Source organism: Equus asinus, chromosome 14 (genome assembly GCF_041296235.1).
Source record: "Equus asinus isolate D_3611 breed Donkey chromosome 14, EquAss-T2T_v2, whole genome shotgun sequence".
NCBI classification, from domain to species: Eukaryota; Metazoa; Chordata; class Mammalia; order Perissodactyla; family Equidae; genus Equus; species Equus asinus.
The window spans coordinates 31,004,185-31,025,017 of NC_091803.1; the positions used below are offsets into that span (position 1 = coordinate 31,004,185).

The following is a 20,833-nucleotide window of genomic DNA, read 5'->3' on the forward strand; positions in this document are numbered from 1 at the left end:
ATTTTAACAAACTGCTTCCTCAATAAAGTCAGTCTTGCCTGATGAAGGATTCCAACGTCAGCTGCTAAGAAGATACTTTTCTCATATCAGTATCCCTATTGTTATTATGTTTTATTAAACCCAAGACCATCTGACTCCTAAACCAATGCTCTGACGAGCTGAACCATATAATGCGAAGCCTCAATGAATTGTCCTTATCATCGCTATATTAGGATTCAGGAATATTGAAGATGGCGGAGTCCTCTATGTCAAACGTTCCTTTTCACAGGTGAGAAAAGTGAAGTTGGAGAGATTTTATAGTTTTGCCAAGGACACAGCAACAGGAAATGACTGAGATGGAATTAAAAACCAGGCTTCCTAACTCTTAGTTGTCTGTTCTCTCTGGTCCAGATTAATAACCACAGCTAATATTTTTGGTTGTTTACCCCATGCTAAGAATGTAGCCTTGAAATCTCATTTTGTCCTCACAACAACTCAACAAAGTTGTTGTTATCCTTCAGCTTACTCAGTGAGGAAACTGAGTCTCATAAAAGCCAAGTGACCTTATCAAAGCCAGGCAAGTGGTAGAGGAAAGACTAGAGCCCAGGGAGTCTGATGTCAAAGCTCAGGTGTCTAACATGTCATGTTGTGTTCACCGTACTGCTTCTTCCCTGTCCTAGAGAATGTCAGAGATCAGTTGACTGACCTTTATGTCCAGTTCTAGCCATTCTTCTCTTGTCCTTGTCCCAGAGGACTTTCTGAAGCTTCTTATTGCCCAGGGGGTTGCCCTGGGAGTTTTCTACGCTCACTTCTCACTCACCTGGAGCCTCTAGACTCAAGAGCTTCCCCTCACCGTATTTTTCCTTTGAAAATTCCAACCTCTTTGGGGTCATGGACAGTTCACCCTGGACTGATTTTCCCAACACATGGAGTTTATCTTGGACCTGCCCAAGACAGTCACAGGGAAAATCTAATGACAACGAGTGGAAGAGATCCAGGTGAGCTGGGGCTCAGTGAGGCCTGCAGGGGCCTTTCCTTTGTATCCTGCCCTTCTTCCCCTTCCATTCCCCTTTGGGTCTTCTGTCTTCCTCTGGGGATATGAGACTATTTATGATAAGACATGTATATGATTTTTGTCTTTCCTTGGTTATGACCTCAAAATCTTTCCATGTTAGATGTTGAAAGGAGAAAAGGAGGGAATGAGAGAGAGAGAGGAAAGTGATGCAGGGTCAGCAAGCTGAGGAGTTGAAAGAAAGATTTCTTGGACTCTCAAGGTCTGGCAGTAGTGCTCTTTTATTCAGAGAATAGTGTGGAATAGCATGGGGACAGGACCCATGGGCAGTCAGAGCTGCTGCATGGGGTCAGGACCCATGGGCAGTAAAGAGCTGCTGCAAACGTGGGTTGAGGGTAGGGCTAAATTTAAGGCATAGATAAGTGAATTATCTCTTTACAAGACAAAGGAAAGAATATGTAAAAATAGTTGTTAAAATGGTATCAGTGCAGGTGGGGTCTGGTTATTGAGTGGTCCTATAATTTTTAGATAAGACTCAAAACAGATTAAGTAAATGGCTGAAGCCACCACCTTAAATATTATTTTTAGCTAAAGATAAATGAGGATGTTGGGGATGGAGGGGGAGTCAATCATGGGAGATTACCACACAAGTACAGTAAACAAGATGCAGATTGAAGTCCTTGCCTTTGGCATTGATTAAGAGTTTCTAGAGATAAGGTCATCCCCCCTTCTTCCTGGTACAGAGAGGGAGACACCTTTACAGATGGAGATTTCCTTTACAATGTAAATGTCTCTTAACAAAGGGTAAGTAAATTCTACTCCTCGGAGTCTCCTTACCATCTGCAGTTTTTAAAAGTAACCAGTCTAAAATAATCCTCATCAGAAAGGAGAGGGTAACATAGAAAAAGGCAAGAAAAATGAGAGAGAAGGATTAAAACAGCAAGAAAGAGCAACTAAGAAAGAAAAGAAGGAGTGAGGGAAGGTGGATTGGAGGGAGGGAGGAAAGATAGAAAGAATTGGAGAGAGGGAAAGAAACACAAGGGAGGATGGGAGGAAGGAAGGAAGGGAGGGAGGCAAGGAGGGAGGAAGGAAGAAAAGAGATAAAAGAAAAGAAAGAGCTGGATTGCTGCAGGAGATCATAGCAGCATTCTTTCTAGGCTTTAAGCCTAGGCTGATACCAGATTGTTTGTGCCTTGGAATCAAAGGCCGGAAGGGGATATTTTATCAAGCATGAAGGCAAGGGGCTTAGGAACGCCAGCCATTGCAGGAACGGAATGCCGTCTGCATACCTTGCTGATTGTTCTTAAAATACTCCCCAAGGGATTAACCTGGGATGGGCTGGTGTGCTTCAGGGGGATGAAGAATAGAATCTTTGGACTTTGGCTTGCATGTCCCTGCAGGAATGAGTTCTGGCTATTGTACTTGCTTGAAATTCTTTACCCGCAAATAAATATGTGGCAGTCCGAGGGACCTCACTTCAGTCCTTGAGGCTGATGGTCCCCTGTCCCATTGAATAATGTAGATTGTGTTCTGTCTATTAATTCTGTCCACCCCTTTGGCTGGCTGCCTAGCTGGACTTGGCAGCACTGGATCAACAGATTCAAGCAGAAAACTGGATCTTAAAAATGAAAGGCCAGGGCACCCTATCTCACCCCTGAGACAAGACCTCCATACAGAGAGGCTTGTGTATGTGGTTGGGAGAGTGTCATCATCCTCAAGTCACACCAAACCTTAGGGTGACCCTGACCAGAGAAGGGGAACCACCATTAATTGCACATTTGCCATGTGCCAGACACTGTGCTAGGCATTTTATAAATCCTGTCATGTTTCATCTCAGTGTGGCATCTACAGACCTCAGGTCATAGCTGTGAGAACTGTGTGAGCACCTCCAAAAGGTGTCCCTTCCCCCATGGCTCATGTGTGTGGTGGTGTCTAGTCTTCCTAGAATCAAGTAATAAAATCATTTTTCAGTCAAGACCCTGAGGGTTGTCTTTGGGGAAAACAAAGAAGGAGAGAGTGGCAATTGGTGAAAAACAAAACACAGACTCAGTTCTTGGGGCCTCTGGGATCCCAAGCCAGGAGTCCAGGAGACACAGGGGGGTGAGGACCATTAGGGCTTCACCACAACTCAGAGACAGAAGGTGAAACTTCCTAGCAGATTCAAGTGAGCTGGAGAAGACAGCAAAGGATCTCTGAGGGTCTATGACTCTTCTTAAGAATACTGAGTAATAATAACAACAATGGTAATAATAATAGCCATCACTTACCAAGTGCGTACCATGTATCAGGCACTGTGCCAAAAAAACACGTGTATATGTATATCCTGCTTAATGTCTACAGTCACCCTTTGATTCACGTACTATTATTTTTCCTCCTTGACGAGGAGGAAACCAAGACTTGAAAAGATTACGTGATATTCCCCAAAGTCACACAGCGTCAGGTTCCCACATACGCCTGTCTGCCTACCATGCCCGTGCACCCCTTCAATCTGCTTTCCTGCTCTTCTGGCCCTTGACAAAACACTTCTCTTACAGCCGTCTTTTAAAACATCCACTAGAATGTGGAGATACTGTGATATACTCCTCCTGGAGTCCACTAAATATGCCAGAGTTTTGTTTGGCCTAGTAGAGAAATGCAATCTGCTAATCAAATAGGAATACTTTGTTTTTCACAATCTGGACTTATCAATGTTTAAGGGAGTATCATTTAACTGAGGGCTTCCAAGAATTTAAAATCTAGCAGATTGCTCATCCTGACACTTTCACTGCTATCTTTATCCTATAGCGAGACTGTTTTTAGTCATATGCCTTTACTCAGTGCCCAGTCCACACTCTCCTTACTTTCTCCAGGCTCAGGAATGATTGGTGTTGGGAACCCATACCTTTAGGGGAGGTCTATGACCTACCCAAAGAAAAGGATCTGGCTCTTCTCTGCTCCATCCCCTTCTCCAAATGGCTTGTAAAAGCAATCACGATATTCAGCCAGTACCTTTCAGACTGGCTGAAAGGTTTGCTTACTGTGACTACAGTTAAATAACCTTCTCTTGTCTTTTTCAGGATGAGGTAAAGATAGACCACCTCGTCCTTCGTGTCCTTGTCTGGTAAAAGCCTTTCTAGTCTATTAAAGTCCCAGGCTGGCTGCAATTATCCACACATAAAAGGAGGAACTTACCCTGGAGACGGGGAGTCACCTCAGCTGACATTCACTATTATTTCAACATCAGGTTCAAGTTGTGAAATGACAGAGGGGTGGTCATTATATCACATGATAGGGAGTTTGGACTTCATCTGGAGAGTAACGAACTCAGTCAACAATGCATTTCTAAGCGATTACCTTGGTAGCTGAGTGGCAAATGTATTACAGGAGAAATTGAGAAATACTTAAAAGAATTCCTTCTCCCCGGAACTTGATGACTTAGCAACTAAATTATGTAGATGGGGTTAAGGGAAAGGCGGCACTGAAGGATGATGTCTCAGGTTTTTTTTGATCAGGTAAACTGGGGTAGGTGGTTATAATATTTTCTGAGAGGAACATATTTGGAGGGAGGAACATTGAATCCAGTTGTGGTCATGTTAATTTATCTATGTTATCTATGGAATATCAAGGTTAGCATGTATTTATTTATTTTATTGAAGTAATAGTTTACAACATTGTGAAATTTCAGTTATATATTATTATTTGTCTATCACCATGTAAGTGTTCCCCTTCGTGCTTTGTGCCTACCCCCCAGCCCCTTTCTCCCTGGTAACCACTGAACTGTTCTCTTTGTCTGTGTATTTGTTTATCTTCCACGTATGAGTGAAATCATATGATGTTTGTCTTTCTCTGTCTGGTTTATTTCACTTAACATAATACCCTTAAAGTCCATCCATGTTGTTGTGAATGGGATGATTTCATCTTCTTTTATGGCTGAGTAGTATTCCATTGTATATATACACCACATGTTTGTTATCCAATCATCAGTCAATGGGAACTTGGGTTGCTTCCATGTCTTAGCTATAGTGAATAATGCTGCAGTGAACATAGGGTGCATAAGTCTCTTTGAATGGTTGATTTCATTTTCTTTGGATAAATACCTAATAGTGGGATAGCTGGGTCATATGGTATTTCTATTTTTACTTTTGGGGAAATCTCTGTAGTGTTTTCCATAGTGGCTGCATCAGTTTGCATTCCCATAAGCAGTGTACATGGGTTCCCTTTTCTCTACAACCTCTCCAACATTTGTTATTTTTTGTCTTGGTGATTATAGACATTTTAACAGATGTAAGGTGATATCTTAGTGTAGTTTTGATTTGCATTTCCCCAATGATTAGTGATGTTGAACATCTTTTCATGTGCCTACTGGTCATCTGTATATCTTCTTTGGAGAAATGTCTATTCATATCCTCTGCCCATGTTTTGATCAGGTTGTTTGGTGTTTTTTTTGTTGATTTGTGTGAGTTCTTTATATATTATGGAGATTAAACCCTTGTCATATATAGAGTTGCAAATATTTTCTCCAAATTGATGGGTTGTCTTTTTGTGTTGATCCTGGTTTCCTTTGACTTGCAGAAGCTCTTTAGTCTGATGAAGTCCCGCTTGTTTATTTTTTCTTTTGCTTTCATTGTCCTAGAGGACATGGTATTAGAAAAGATCCTTTTAAGACCAATGTCAAAGAGTGTACCACCTATATTTTCTTCTAGAAGTTTTATGGTTTTGGGTCTTACTTTCAGGTCATTGGTCCACTTTGAGTTTATTTTTGCGTATGGTGAAAGATAATGGTCTACTTTCATTCTTTTGCATGTGGCTATCCAGTTTTCCCAACACCATTTATTGAAGAGACTTTCTTTTTTCCATTGTATCTTCTTAGCACCTTTGTAGAAGATTAGTTGTGGTTTTATTTCTGGGCTTTCAATTCTGTTCCACTGAGCTGTGTGCCTGTTTCTGTACCAGTACCATGCTGTTTTGATTACTATAGCTTTGTAGTACATTTTGAAGTCAGGGTTTGTGAGGCCTACAGCTTTGTTCTTTTTTCTCAGGATTTCTTTAGCTATTCAGGGTATTTGTTGCCCTATGTGAATTTTAGGAGTCTTTGTTCTAATTCCATGTCATTAGGATTCTCATTGGGATTACATCAAATCTGTAGATTGCTTTGGGTAGTATGGACATTTTAACTATGTTTAGTCTTCTCATCCATGTGCATGGAATATCTTTCCATTTCTTTATGTCATCATTGATTTCTTTCAGTAATGTCTTATCATTTTCACTGTATAGGTCTTTCACCTCCTTGGTTAAATATTCCTAGATATTTTATTCTTTTTGTTGCGATTGTAAATGGAATTGTGTTCTGGAGTTCTCTTTCTGTTAGTTTTTTATTAGAGTATAGAAAAGCAACTGATTTTTTAAAGTTGAATTTGTACCCTGCAACTTTACTGTAGTTGTTGATTATTTCTAATAGTTTTGCAATTGACTCTTTAAGGTTTTCTATATATAAAATCATGTCATCTGCAAACACTGAGAGTTTCTCTTCTTCATTTCCTATTTGGATTCCTTTTATTTGTTTTCCTTGCCTAATTGCTCTGGCCAAAACCTCCAGTACTATGTCAAATAAGAGTGGTGAAAGTTGGCACCTTTGTCTTGTACCTGTTCTCAGAGGGATGACGCTTAGTTTTTCCCCATTGAGTATGATGTTGGCTGAGGGTTTGTCATATATGGCCATATTATGTTGAGGTAATTTCCTTCCATACTCATTTTTTTAAGAGTTATTATCATAAATGGATGTTGGATCTTGTCAAATGCTTTCTCTGTGTCTATTGAGATGATCATGTGGTTTTTATTCCTCCTTTTGTTAATGTGGTGCATCACATTGATTGATTTGTGGATGTGGAACCATCCCTGTGTCCCTGGTATAAATCCCACTTGATCATGGTGTATGATCTTTTTGATGTATTGCTGTATTTGGGTTGCCAATATTTTGTTGAGGATTTTTGCGTCTATGTTCATCAATGATATTGGCCTGTAGTTTTCCTTGTCAGGCTTTGGTATCAAGGTGGTGTTGGCCTTGTAGAATGTGTTGGGAAGTGTTCCGTTTTCCTCAATTTTTTGGAATAGTTTGAGAAGGATAGGTATTAACTCTTCTTTGAATGTTTGGTGGAATTCTCCAGGGAAGCTGTCTGGTCCTAGAGTTCTATTTTTTGGGAGGTTTTTGATTACTGTTTCAATCTCTTTACTTGTGATTGATCTATTCATATTCTCTATTTCTTCTTGATTCAGCTTTGGGAGGTTGTATGAATCTAAGAATTTATCCATTTCTTCTAGATAGTCCAATTTATTGGCATATAGTTTTTCATAGTATTCTCTTATAATCTTTTGTATTTCTGTGGTATCTGTTGCAGTTTCCTCTCTTTCATGTCTAATTTTATTTATTTGAGCTTTCTATCTTTTTTTCTTTGTGAGTCTGTCTAAGGCTTTGCCAATTTTGTTTATTTTCATAAAGAACCAGCTCTTTGTTTCATTGATCATTTCTACTATCTTTTTTGTTTCATTTTCATTTACTTCTGCTCTAATTTTTATTATTTCCCTCCTTATGCTGACTTTGGGCTTTGTTTGTTCTTCTTTTCCAATTCTCTTAGGTGTGGTTGAGGTTGCTTACTTAGGATTTTTCTTGTTTGTTAAGATGAGTCTGTATTGCAATGAATTTCCCTCTTAGGACCACTTTTGCTGCATCTTATATGAGTTAGTATGGTATGTTTTCATTTTCATTTGTCTCCAGATATTTTTTGATTTCTCCTTTAATTTCTTCAATGACACATTGGTTGTTCAGTAGCATGTTGTTTAGTCTCCACATCTTTGTCCCTTTCTCAGCTTTTTTCTTGTAATTAATTTCTAGTTTTGTAGCATTGTGGTTGGAAAAGATGCTTGTTATTATTTCGATCTTCTTAAATTTACTGAGGTCTGCCTTGTTTCCCAGCATATGGTCTATCCTTGAGAATGTTCCATGTGCACTTGAGAAGAATGTGTAACCTGCTGTTTTTGGATGGAGTGTTCTATGTGTATCTATTAAGTCCATCTGGTCTAGTTTTTCACTTAATTCCACTGTTTCCTTCTTGACTTTCTGTGTGGATGATCTATCCATTGATGTGAGTGGAGTGTTGAGGTCCCCTACTATCATTTTGTTGTTGTTAATATCTCCTTTTAGGTTTGTTAATAGTTGCTTATGTACTTTGGTGCTCCTGCGTTGCATGCATAGATATCTATAAGTGTTATGTCTTCTTGGTGGAGTGTCACTTTTATCATTACATATTACCCCTCTTTGTCTCTTTCTTTAACTGTTTTATCTTGAAGTCTATTTTGTTTGATGTAAGTATGGCAACATCTGCTTTCTTTTGTTTGCCATTAGCTTGTAGTATCATCTTCCATCCTTTCACTCTGAGCCTGTGTTTGTCATTGGAGCTGAATGTGTTTCTTGGAGACAGCATATTGTTGGATCTTGTTTTTGATCCATCCCACAACTCTGTGTCTTTTTACTAGAGAATTCAGTCCGTTTACATTTAGAGTGATTATTGATATATGAGGGCTTAATGCTGCCATTTTATCACTCATTTTCCAGTTCTCCTGCATTTCCTTTGTTTCTTGTCCTGTGTAATTCAAACCACCCATTCTATTAGGTAGTTTTCTGTGCTGATTTTCTTCTTATTTATTATGTATCTCTGTTTTACTTATTTGTTTAGTGGTTACCATAAGGTTTGTATGAATAGTCTCATAAATAAGATAGTCCATTTTCTGATAACCCCTTATTTCCTTAGACTAAGCTGATTCCATCCCTTCCCTCTTCCTCTCCTAAGTTGTTTTTGTCACATCTTATGCCATCTTGTATTGTGAGTTTGTGGTTAAAATGAAAAGATTATATTTATTTGTGGTGTCTTTCTTACCTTTACCTTTAACGTTATACTTGAGTGTTTGCTAACCTGTTCTGATGGATAACTACAATTTTCTCATTTTGTCTACCTGTTTATCTCCTGACTCAGGACTTTGTAACTCCTTTATTTTTTTTTTCAGGTATAAGGGCCTTCTTGGGGATTTATTGTGTGTGGGGGTCTTGTGGTGATGCACTTCCTTAGCTTTTGTTTATCTGGGGAAGTTTTTATTTCTCCATCATATCTGAAGGATATTTTGATGGATAGAGTATTTTTGGCTGTAAGATTTTGTCTTTCAGAATTTTGAATGTATCATTCCACTCTCTCCTAGCCTGTAAGATTTCTGCTGAGAAATGCACTGAAAGCCTGATAGGGGTTCCTTTGAAGTTCTTTTCTTCTGCCTTGCTGCCCTTAATATTTTTTCCTTGTCATTTACTTTTGCCGGCTTTACTTCTATATGCCTTGGAAAAGGTCTTTTTACATTGTTATAGTTAGGAGATCTGTTGCTTTTTTTCACTTGTATTTCCAGCTCCTTCCCTAGGTTTTGGAAGTTCTCAGACATTATTTCTTTGAACAAGCTTTCTGCTCCATTCTCCTTCTCTTCTCCCTCTGTAATACCTATAATTCTTATGGTACATTTCCTAATTGAGCCGGATATTTCTCAGAGAATTTCTTCATTCTTTTTTAGTCTTAGTACTCTTTCCTCCTCCATCGGAAGCATTTCTATATTTCTGTCCTCAAGATTCCCGATTCACTCCTCCATAATATCAGCTCTATTGTTCAGGGAATCAATGTTTTTCTTAATCTCATTTATTGTGTTTTTCATCTCCAATATTTCTGGTTTTTTTTTTTATAGTTTCAATCTCTTTTATGAAGTAGGTCCTGAATTCCTAGAACTTCTATCTGCATTTTCTTGTAACTTGTTGAGTTTTTTATGATAGCTATTTTGAATTCTCTGTGATTTAGATTACAGATTTATGTGCATTCAGAATTGATTTCTGGGTACTTGTCATTTTCCTTTGGGTCTGGAGATTTAATATTTTTTCATACTGCTAGACAGCATGGATTTGTGTTTCCTCATTGCGGTAGTATTTGATCACCACTTCCACCTGCCGCCACTGGGTGGGGGTCAAGAGATGTGTATTCTGAGCCCATCATAATCTGCAGCACAGCTCCTGTGTGTTGAATGGGCACAGAGGGTTGGGGGAGAGGCAATTTCTTTCTCTTGCATGATCTCAGGGGCTTCTCACTCTGACCTCACTATATGTTCTCTTGGAGTGTTAGCTTAATGAAGACATCTCCACAATAGCTAGTGACCTCTGTGTGGGGCTTTACCCTGGGCTGTGAGGGACCTTGGAGAGCACTGGTGTTCCCGTGGAGGGCCTCCCCTCTCCCTTTTCTCTCAGAGCTATATGCAATGCCTGGGTTACTGCCCTTTGGGGAGGAAGAGAAGAATTCTCTTACCTCTTTCCACTTCCTTGGAGGAGGCTCCAGCTCCTACATTTCTGCCACATGGCTGCATGGGTCTCTCAGATGTCTTTTGTGTTGTGTGGATGTTCTCTGTTGGAATATGAATGTCGTTTTCATTGTATCTTAAAAGGGAGAGTTTACAGGGAGAGCTCAGTCAGCCATGATGCTGACATCACCCTCTCTGACCAAGGTTAGCATATATTTAGTAATCAGTTGGATATTTAAGTGTGAATTCAGGGGAGAGGTCAAGATTTTAAATGTGGTTTAGTAAGTTATTGAGAGAAAGAGAGAGAGAGAGAGATGGACAGAGTGCATATGGAATGAGAGGAATTGTTGGCTGAGGATGAGTCCTTGAAGTACAATAATATTTAAAGAGAAGAAAGAGGAAGAGAATTCCATGGACAATGTTGAGAAAGAAGACTCAGAAAAGGCAGGGTGTGATAACAGAAAGATGAAAGAGAGCAATTCAAGAATTGATTATCATTGACAAGAATGGCCAAGAATCCATTGTATTTGGCAGCAAGAACATTAGAGAACTTGTTTCCAAAAAAATTCAATAGAGTAATTAAGAGTAGAAAACTGATGGCTGTGGATTATTAGTGAGGGATGGACAGCAATGGAAACAGCTAATGTAGTCTACTCTTTTTAATAAACATTAATTGGAAGGGGAAGGAATAGAAGAAAAGATATAGAATCAAGGAAACAATTTTTGAAGGAGGGAGGGACTTGAACATGTGTGACAAACATTGCTTTTCTCCTATGGTCATGGACTGAATTGTGTCCCCCAAATTTCATATGTTGAAGCCCTAACTCCCAGGACCTCAAAATGTGACTATATTTGAAGATAGGGCATTTAAAGAGATGATTAAGTTAAAATGAGGCCATTAGGGTGGGCCCTAATCCAATATCATGGTGTCCTGATAAGAAGAGGAGATTAGACACACAGAGAGACACTAGGGGTGTGTGCACAGAGGGTCAATCATATGAAGAGGCTGCAAGAGGATGGCCATATGCAAGCCAAGAGGAAACCAACACTGCCAGCACCTTGATCTTGGACTTCCAGCCTCCAGAACTTGGAGAAAATTAATTTCTGTTGGTTAAAACCCCCTGGTGTGTAGTATTTTGTTATAACAGCCTTAGCAGACAAATACACTTGACCAGTGGCCATTCATCACCACCACCTCCACACCATCTTGTTCCTTGCTAAAAGAACCCTGATTTTGTTCAGAATCAGAGTGAGCTCACCACTAGGACATGCATTACAGTTGGGTTAAGTCCTTTCCAGTTCTCTTGAATTAAGTCAGTTAGAAAGTTTCAGTTTGCTCCTTCTGTGTCTTCCACTCCTTTGTGGTGGAGTTTATTCGTGATTCAGCAAATATTCACTCTCTACTCATCCCTCTCCACCTGTACTCCAGGGAGGAATACAGTTCTCTGCTCCATGAGGTTGAGCTTGGTGGTGTAGCTTGCTTTGGTCAATGGAATACAAGCGAGCATGATGCAAGCAGAGGTTTTATATGTGCTTTCATGGTTTGCCTTGATTTTTGGTTCATCTGCCATTCACCATGAGAAGAGCATGCCCTAGATAGCCACTGGTCTCAGAGTGAAAGACTTGTAGGGCAGACATACCCCAACCCACAGCCTGAAACTGAGCCTCCAAGACAGCCTGGTGACTTGTGAGAAATAAATGTGTGTTGCTGTAAGCCATTGAGATTTGAGGATTGTTTGTTAGACGACATTATCATAGAAATAAACAATTGATAAAACCTTAATTCCTCTTTTTAACAAAAACAGAACACACTAGTCTCAAATATTTGGCAGGAACTATATCCAAATGGGATTTAATAACAATAACAATATGTGCTTTCTTTGTATTTCTTTTTAGTTCTGTTGTGGCAGATAGAATTAATTTCTTAACGATAGTAGTAGTACAGAGTTTCATTTGGATTGATATATTTTTTGGTTTTTATTTAATTTTTTGAGAGGATCAATGTAAAGGAAAATATTGAGTAAATAAGACTAGAGGCAATAGTGCCTATTTATAGCAAAAAAGAAAAAGAAAAAGAAAATGAAGGTGAGGCATGAATGACTGATGTTTGAGAAACATTCAAGTAAGAATGGAACAAAGTTACAGAGGAGAAGGGTAGGGATGGGACCAAAATGAAAACTCAAAAGGAAGTGCAAGTAGTGTCATCTTACTTAAAAGGAAGTAGCCAAGGATGAATGGGGAGTGTAGCTAACTTGTAGAGCTAAAGGCTGCGAGGTGGAGTTCTGATTCTGTTAGTGGAGTGCCCTGCCCACTCTGAACCTCAGTCTCCTCATCTGAAAATTGGGAGGGATCCAACATCACCACAAGGATGCAGTAGAGATTCATGGAGTTCATGTGTGAGGAAGCACCTCATAGGATTCAGGTAAACCACCAGGCAGGGATTGATGTTTGAGAGGTACATGTGTGAAGGGCAGAGGTGGAGCCCAGAGAATGAATGCTGCCTCAGCAAGCAAAGGTGCAGTCAGGCTGGGCACAGCAACCCAGCTGTGTGAGTTCTGATCAGAAGTAACCTCTTATTTAATTTTTGTTACCCTTAAGTAAAACTTCAGCCCACCTAGAAAGCCAGTCTGCCCACAGAAGGAGAGATAGGGGGAGGAGTGTGCAAAGAAAGGGCATTTGCTTGGAAGAGCAGGGTATTTATGGAAACTAAGATCCAGCTTTTTGATGGAGTCATGACTTTTTTTGGTCCTTCCAAGGTCCGAGTGCTCTAAAAAGAAGAGGATGGTGGGATAAGACAAACAGAGACCCCTGGGGCTTTGAGCTGGATAGAGTCCATCCTGCAACTGGTTTGGCAGGTCCCGATATCCCAGTAAGCTGCACAGAAGATGAGAGAACGTGATATCTGAAACCTGTCATGCAGAAAGGGCGCTACAGAGGTGAAAGAAGCTTTGATGTTTTATCATTTTAATTTTATTATTTAATGTTCAGGTAATACCTGAAAGATGTTCTGAAAGCTATTAAAGGGTATCCAATAAAAACCACCCCCTACTTCCATCACAGTTCTCCTCCCTAGAAGTAAATGATGTCAATTTTTTGTGAATCCTTCCAACAACAACTGGGGGAAAATTTGGAGGGAGACAGACGGTAGAGAGCTTAGCTGGTTTTCTCCCTCTTTACTCAGATTATCCTGTGATTTGCACTCCATTGGAGTCCCCTCTGGCCTCCCCCTACAAGAGAGAACTCACTGTCTCTCAGATCCTTTCACCTCCCCAGCAGTGTGGGTGGAACAGGAAAAGCCTCAGGAACCTCCATCACTGTGGTCTTGACTTGTGCACGTGGGTCAGCATTTCAGCCAAAATTACCCTAGAAGCTGGATGCTGTGCTGGTGTTCAGGGTCTGGTCCTCCTGCCTAGGCATGGTCACTTGGGAGGGCAAAGGCCCAGGGGCATTCGCTTCCCAAGGAGCCTAGGATGGGTTCAGAAGAGCCTGGACAGCAAGCTGGTTCTACGTGGCTCCCGGATCAATCTAGGAACAGTGAGGGTACAAGGCATGAAGGCAGATAGCCTTAGGAGGTAGTGAGTTCCCTGTCACTATAGGGCTTCTTGTTTGCATTGGCCTAGCTGATTTCCAAGTTCTCCATTTCCTTCTGGGGATGGCACCAGCAAGACTGAGCTTCTTGGGCAGAGCCAGGCCTGGTAAGTGTGGCACAGTTGTCAGGGCATGGATGTGGCCTGGTTCTTACCGCCACCATCCCCCAAGATTCCTGGGCACACCAAACGAAGAAGGATGCAAAGGGAAAACAGGCAGAGCTCTGTTGCATGTGGGTAACAGCTGGTCTCTCCACCAGGTGACTCCCAAAGCCTTGCACTCGTTTACTCAACTAACAGCCAGTAAGTGATTATTAGTGCTGGTGTTGTCCTCCCCAGGGAGGATGCAGCTTTAAAAGGAAAGTTCCCTCCCTCGTGGAATTCACATTCTAGTTGTTGTGGGAGGGGGAAGGGAGAAACAGACAAAATTTAAGACAAATAAGCAAAATGTGGATTAGGATGAGTAGTGGTAATTGGTATGGAGAAAATTAAGCAGGTAAGAATCAAAGAGAGTGATTGCATTTTTTTTCCATTTTTATGGATAGAAAATACCTGGAGTGAAATAAATAGAACTGTATACTTTTGGCAGATTTTTTGTCTCTGACAGACTTACAACAAAATTCCACAGCCACTCCTCCCTCCTTAAACACTGTTGAGTGGGCCACTGGGATGCCATGTCAGGTCATTGAGAGGCACAGAAAGGGGCTCGTTTCTTGTCTGCCCACAGTGACAAAGGGGTGTCTCTGTTAGACTTACTCTCTAGTTTCCTTTCTTTTTGCCAAAACGCACAGGTGATGATCCAGAAGGTACCTGACATTCACAATTAATATTCACATTGGAAGTTTTCTCCTTTTTTTGATCTGCCCACAGTTTTTCTCATTGAGGCTGTTGCTCAGAGTTGCGCAGACCATCCCCAGCAGAAGTGCATCTTCCCAGGGGCACCTTTTAAAAATTCTCACCAGGGAACCATAAGGATTAGCAAAGACTTTGCTTTTCAAGTGGGAATTTGTCTTTCTGCTGAGGTTGAAATTTGACTTGGCTGCCAGGCTGGTGCTGGAGTTTCAGCAGAAACATGTGGCCTCCCATCCCAGTCTAAGGTGGGAGGTTGAAGGAGATAATTCAGAGTGAAAGTCAAGTGACTTTCATTGAGAAGCTTTCCACAAATATTATCTCACTTGATGCTTCAGCATAAGTTTCCAAGAAGCAGGCATTATTATTAAGTTCATTTTGCTGCTAGGAAATTGAGGATTGGAGATATTAAATTAAAAAGTTATCCATTCAACTATGTAGTAAGTGTTGGAGCAGGGATTCCAATCCAGGTCTGTCTCACTTCAAAGCCCCTGATCTAAGAAGAACTGGAGCTGGAGACAAAAAAGCCAAGTCTGAAGTGCTGAAGAAAGAAAGCCACCACTACTTTTGCTCCAATGACGAGTAGAGTTCAAAGTTCAAGAAGCCAGGGAAAGCATTATGGAGTCATCAGATGAATGAAATGACCTTACCAGCACGGGTAAGACTCGTGATGCTAGGGCCAAGCTTGTCTGCTGTCTGACCTACCATCTGCAACCCCCCTACCACTACCACTACTACAATTGCCTTAGTCCAGCTGGCAATTGCCTGTTGCCAGGACAGCTATCTGTTTCCTACCTGCTCTCCTTTCCCATTCTGTCACCTCCATAGAGTATTCCCCACACAGCAGCCTGGCTGATCTTCTCAAAATGTACATCAACTGACACTATTCCCTTGCTTCAACCTGCCAGTGGCTTCCCACTCTCAGAATAAATTCTGAACTCTTCATCATGGCCTTCAAAGTCCTACATGATTTGGCCCCTACCTGCCTCTCTGACTTCATGTGCTACATCTTTCTCCCTTGTGCTTGTCACTTAGATCGCTAACCTTCCTTCTGATCATCAAATGGATCTGGCTCTTTCCTGTCTCAGGGTGCCAGGTGCTCCACTTCTTGGCATGCTCCTCCCCCAACTTCTTCACCTGGCTGCTGCTTCTTGTCATTTAGGTCCGGGCTCAAATGTCCCTGTCACAAACAGTTCTTCCCTGATAGCCCTACAGTAGCAGCAGCCCTCACCCCATCACTCCCCATTACATCACCCCTTTCATTTTCTTCATAGCACTTCTCGTCAACTAAAAGTATCTTGTCTATTTGTCTACTTACTTATTCTCTGTCTTTCTCTGGCCAGCAGGTAGGAAACACCTAGAGTTACAAGTTTTATGAATAAATGGATGTGAACAAGAGATTCTAATGTGGTCGATATAGTGATCTCAGTAACCTTCTGAGTTAGATAGGAGTTACGCCAGTGTCACCAGTGAGGATAAGCTTGCAGCTCATCCTTTGTCTCCAAAGCCCAGTTCCTTTTAATCACATGGTATTACTGCCTCCCTGAGTACTCTTCTAGAAAAACCGAAGACATCAACTTGGCAGCCAGTAGCAACAAAGCCCACCTTACTAAATGTAATATTAGTAACAATCCCTTATAAAGTATGCTAACCTTCTCCTGTGGCATGGAGAGTATCTTTATGAAAGCTCATCAGTTCATGTAGAGATTTGAAGGACAGAGACCAGGGCTTATTCAAGCCTGCAACCCCAAGGGCCTGCCCTCGTTCATGTCAGATCCGACAACCTTAGTACATATCTGCTGGAAGAATGGATGGATTTTGTAAGCACTTGATGATTTACAAAGTACTTCTACATCCTTCATCTTATTTAATTTTCCAAAAAGCCCTAGACCACAAAGGAAAGCTGATATCATTAACTGCATTTGAAAGATGATGATAATGCAGGTCATACTCAAATTGCTGTCGTTTTCTTTCTGTAAGAATTATAAGGGACTCATATTCCCTGTTGAAACAGAACCCAGCTGAATTCCACACACCGCTGTTGCCCAGCCACACACATCTACTTAAAAGCCAAGACAGACACTTCTTTGTTATCTTTCATGTCTTACAAAATACATCAAATTCTGAAAAACTCTACGCTAATTAGATTAAAAAAGATGAAGCTAAACCATTCAACCTGGGATAATTGTTACATTCTGATTCTTTCCCTTTCTCACTTCCTTTTGGTCTCCATTGTCTATAGCATGGAGTATTCATCATCTTCCTCCACGAAGAGAATCCGCTTCTTACAGAATAGAACCATCAGGCCAGTGGGATCCTTGCTCTCTGAGTTAACCCTCCTGTTGGGTTTTACAGCACACAGCTTTTCCTGAATGGCCTCCTCCACTAGTTTCTCCTCTAGCACTCTGTGGGCTCTTCTCAAAAATGAAGGTCTGATGATGCCAGTCCCTTACACCAGGACCCCTGGACCTCCCCGTGAAATACTGCACATATTGCTTAATCTGGTTCTCAGCACCCAAAATCTGTGTCCTACTCAGCTATGCTGCCTTGTCTCCCAAATTTCCTCTCCATGTGCCCTGCGTTCTACCAGACCAGAATAGTCAATGATTTCCTAAACAATTTCTCTGAATTTCCTCCCACCATCTCTGCTACCAAGGATGAAGGCTCCACTTCTAGACATCCTCCCCATCCTTCAAGGGTTTTCCCTCGAAACCTCCCCTAGATCCCTTCAGCAATTCATTCAGCAAAATATATAGTAAGAATCTCCTTTAATGCCAAAGAAACCCTATCCTCAAGGAGCTTAATATCTACTGAGGAAAAGAGACCCAGCTAAGAGAAACTCAACACAATAAGGGTGCTGGAATGGTGTCATTGCCAAGCAGTGGGCCAGCCATTGGAGGGAATGCAAAGAGAGTCCATGCCAATGCTCACTGAGACTGCCATCTAGGCAGAAAGAGAGGAGGGAGAAACATAGCACCAGACTGGACTTGAAACAATCAGAAGTCCTGTGGCACGCAGTTCTTCATTCATTCATTCATTCATTCATTCATTCAACAGACATTTACCAAGCCTGAATACGTGCACAGCACTGTACCAGGAATGCAGAAATGATGTTATATGGTTCCTGCTCTTAGGAATTTACAGTCTAGTAGGAGCAACAGAGATATATACACAGGGCTCTACCACAGGTGAGAAGCACTATACCAAGTGCCAGGGACCAGAGGAGGGTGGTTGGTTCTGCCCAGCAGAGTCCAGGAAAGCTCCAGAAAAGGATGATATTTGTCAGGGCTCTAAAGGGAGTATAAGTTTACCAGAGAACAAGAAAAGAAGTGAGGGGAAAGGAAGAGAAGGGAGGGGACGGGAGAGAGGGAGAACATTACATCAATCAGTCCAGTCAGGAGAAAATCACCTCAGTTATTTTAACATGGAGACTTTAACATAAAAAAGCTGTTTAGTTACAAAATCACTCACTAAGTGACTGAGAGATTAAAAGGCACTCTAAGGCATCATGAAGGTAGCAGTTGCAAGAAGCAGCTACCACTCCTACAGCTGAAGAAACAAGGGGAAAACTTAGAAACTCAGAGGAGGAAGCCCATTGGTGGGTGGTGGTGTGAAACTCCGATCTACAAGGAGGGGCACTACTCAGCTGGGCTGATGTCTCTGAGCTCAGAGGAGGGGCTCCGTGGGCTGGCCCAGACTTCTGAGGATGGGCACAGGCCAGCTGGTGCTAGTGTCTCCTAATTCAGGCATGACTTGCCGCTGGGTCTGCAAGTGCTGGGAGAAGTGCAGCCTGGATTCAGCTGCAGCTGCGGGAAGGAATTACAGCTGCCGAAGGAAAGAAGTGTCTGCACCTAGACTCTAGGTCAGTGGTACCAAAACAGGGGTGATTTTACCCTCCAGGGGACATTTGGTAATGTCTGGGGACATTCTTAATTGTCACAACTGGGGAGTTGCTGCTGGAATTTAGTAGATGGAGGACAGGGATGCTGCTGAACATCCTACAGTACACAGGACAGCACCCCTTCAACAAAGAATTACCAAGTCCAAAATGTCAACAGTGCCAAAGTTGAGAAGCCTGTTCTAAGTTAACACCGATGTGGGCTCCTGCCTTCCTTCGTCCTCACTCCAGGGCAAGCTTCTCCGGCTCAGTCCCATATTTACTTGAGCAGCTGGGTTGTCAGCAAAGGCTGTACATGCTCTTGCAGGCAAGACCTGGGTGTCGCAGTATTTGGAATTTTCATTAACGCTCTGTGTTAGCAGTAAAATTCCAGTTCAGGGAGCCTAGAAGTTGAAAAAAACTTACTCTGTTTTTAAAGGAACTTGGATTTCAGGTCAGTTTGGACAGGAAACTCCAATAGAAAAAGCATTCAGCCAAGGTGTAGCTGTGTGTACGTGTGCATGTATGTACATATGATGTACATACAATTCTAGTATATTAATGTACATATATATTATATATGCCATGTATAATATATTATATATATACTGAGGCTCTGTTCATTCTTTTTCAATATTCTTCTCTCAGTTCTTCAGACTGGATAATTTCTTTTTCTAAAAGATTGTCACCTGAGCTAACAACTGTTGCCAATCTTTTTTTTTCTCCTGCTTTTTCTCCCCAAATCACCCCTGTACATAGTTGTATATATTTTAGTTGTGGGTCCTTCTAGTTGTGGCACGTGGGGCACCACCTCAGCGTGGCCTGATGAGTGGTGCCATGTCCGTGCCCAGGATCCGAACCAGCAAAACCGTGGGTGGCTGCAGCGGAGCATGGGAACTTAACCACTCAGCCACGGGGCCGGCCCCTGGATAATTTCTTTTGATCTACCTTTAGTTCACTGACTTTCTTCGGTGATCTCCAATCTACTTTAAAGGCCATTCAGTGAATTTTTAATTTAAGGTAATGTATTTTTCAGTTAGAGATTCTCAATTTAAAAAAATAATCTCTCTCCTAAATTTTTAAATTTGTTCATCATGAGTATATTTTACTTTAATTCTTGAGCATAGTCACTAAAGCTATAGCATAGTTATGAAAATCCATGTCTACTAATTCTAATATCTGGGTCATCAGTTTTCTCTATTGATGTCCTTTTTCTCTTGAGAATGGGTCATATTTTTCTGTTTCTTTGTATGTCTAGTAAAATTTTGGATTTTATGCTGAACATTGTCTATCATATGTTGTAGAGATTCTGGATTTTGTTATATTTTTCTGAAGTGTGGTTATTTTATTTGTTTGTTTTAGCAGGCAGTTAACTTAGCCATACTCCAAACTCCCTGCAGGGTCCAGCAACTGAAAACTCTGTTCAGTTCTTTTAACCTGAGACTGAAAGGATTCTGTGTAGTTCAGGGATCCCTGAGAAATTTGGGCAAAATGTATAGACAGAATTGGGGGATCTCCTTCCCTGGTTCTCTCCTTCTTGAATTTTCCCCATAAAAATGGGAAACTTGCCCAGGGCCATTCATTTCCTCCAATCTCCTCCCTCCGTTTTCTGCCTGCTTTTGGTTGCTCTTTAGTACATTCTGGTATTGTTTTTCATATTTTGTCCCAGGTTTATATTTAGTATCTTTCAGAAAGTTAGTCTTATGGGAGATACTACTCCATATTGCAAATTCTGCAATTATGTTCCTAGTTGAGAATAATTCGATTAATCTCTGCCTCCCACCCAAACTCATTGTGTGTACATTTTAATTCAATTAGAAACATTAACCCCCCCAAAATGCTATTTTATGATAATATGCATTAGGAGTTCCCAGGACAGTGTGGGAGAGCGTTGTGGATTGTAATCAGTATACAAGCTTAAAGCTCAGCTTTGTTCTGTCTCAGGGTGTTTTCACTTGGAATCAAGAACAGGTTAATTCTGAAACTCAAAACAAAGCAAAGAACTGTGTGTTCTTTCAGTTAGAAATTATCGCCAGGATCAACCTACACTGGTGAATGAACTTGGTGACTAAGAGTCAAAGATTAGAGCCAAGTGGATCTAGATTCAAATAGTATTTCTGCTATTTCCTGGCTCTGTGCCGGTGGGCAAGTAGCTTAAATTCTCTGAGCATCAGTATT

General features: G+C 41.2%; 1 protein-coding gene and 1 pseudogene across 7 annotated transcripts in view; both read left to right on the forward strand.

Annotated features, from left to right (window-relative positions):
• LOC106839009 (acyl-coenzyme A synthetase ACSM2B, mitochondrial-like) overlaps positions 1-13,092 on the forward strand; it is a 74,966-nt pseudogene extending 61,874 nt beyond the window's left edge.
• Positions 13,093-18,190: 5,098 nt separating this feature from the next.
• Positions 18,191-20,833, forward strand: part of LOC106839008 (acyl-CoA synthetase medium chain family member 1) — a 49,839-nt gene continuing 47,196 nt past the window's right edge. For 2 of the 7 annotated variants that reach the window (XM_070484715.1, XM_070484716.1), the window contains exon 1: positions 18,191-18,640. The gene's annotated coding sequence lies outside the window, so the exon portion shown is untranslated. The remainder of the gene's footprint in view (positions 18,641-20,833) is intronic. The other 5 variants (XM_070484713.1, XM_070484714.1, XM_070484710.1 and 2 more) reach the window with 3 other exon arrangements.